At 45.6% G+C, this 1103-nt stretch overlaps 1 pseudogene; it reads right to left on the bottom strand.

Moving 5' to 3' along the window:
• Nucleotides 1–179: 179 nt before the first annotated feature.
• LOC111862624 lies at nt 180–298 on the bottom strand (annotated as a pseudogene).
• Between the last annotated feature and the right edge of the window lie 805 nt (nt 299–1103).

The raw sequence follows: 1103 nt of genomic DNA, 5'->3' as shown, positions 1-1103 counted from the left end.
TGGCGGTGAGGTTGTCAGCCTTGCGCGCCGGCAGTCCTTCACCCCCAGGAATATTTCTGGTACTCATTTCTGTTAGAGCCTGAGTGACCCCAGGGACATACCTCATCAAGAATCTCACCTGCGACCTTCCGGCTTGTAGCATAGTGCCTCAACTAACTACCGCGTGCCCCAAAAAGAAATGCGAACAGCGCGTGGTGTTCTTAAGCGGTCATCCATCCAAGTACTAACCACACCCAATGTTGCTCAACTTCGGTGATCGGACCAGAACCGGTGTTTTCAACATGGCATGGCGCTACCCGGCTTTTACTGAAGTGACATAAAGTACATACTCCCGTTTCGACCCCGGGCTTCCCAATATACAGTTAAGACTACTCTGTAGTCTTGCCCCTTTTATTTAAATAAAAGTTATCTTTAAATTGAATAATAAAATATTGGAACGTAAAGGATGTGAGGTGTGGTGCCCCCTTAACCTTACTAACTTCCGTTTAATAAGAGAGTTCATTGCATGGAACATGAGTACAGAGCTTAAGCACGACCTGGCAGTAGCAGTGTAATGATGAAATAGCGTGTTAGCCCCCATCTGTACGAATCAGTGAACAAGAACTGGGAAACAAACGCAAGGAACATACTTCTTATGTTACCATCTGTCACATCAGTAGCCGTGATTTCGTCATGAAAGGGGTCAGGAGACTTCGCATTATAACGCTCTATTTGCCTTCTGAGAAACACGGACTCGAGTAAATTTCTTGTGTGTACACAATGCCATGATATAAAAGAGCCGTTTATAAACTTTCATGTTACTTTCTTTATTTTTAAGAAGTAAAAGCAGGCTAATGCGATCACGCTGCCCTCTGTGTGTCTGTCTATTCCCCACTATCAACTTTTGAAGTGGACACGCTGTAGCATAGTTGGTTGAGGCACTATGCTACAAACCGCAAGGTCGTAGGTTCGATTCCCGATGAGGTCACTGGATTTTTCAATTTACCTAATCTTTCTAGCCGCACTATAGCCCTGGGGTCGACTCAGCCTCTAACAAAAATGAGTACAAGGAATCTTTCTGGGGGTAAAGGGCGGCCGGCACGGAAGGCTGACAACCTCATCGC

Source organism: Cryptotermes secundus, unplaced genomic scaffold (genome assembly GCF_002891405.2).
Source record: "Cryptotermes secundus unplaced genomic scaffold, Csec_1.0 scaffold2487, whole genome shotgun sequence".
NCBI classification, from domain to species: domain Eukaryota; kingdom Metazoa; phylum Arthropoda; class Insecta; order Blattodea; family Kalotermitidae; genus Cryptotermes; species Cryptotermes secundus.
Note: the sequence above shows the minus strand (reverse complement) of the source record. Positions and strands in the feature narration are given on the sequence as shown.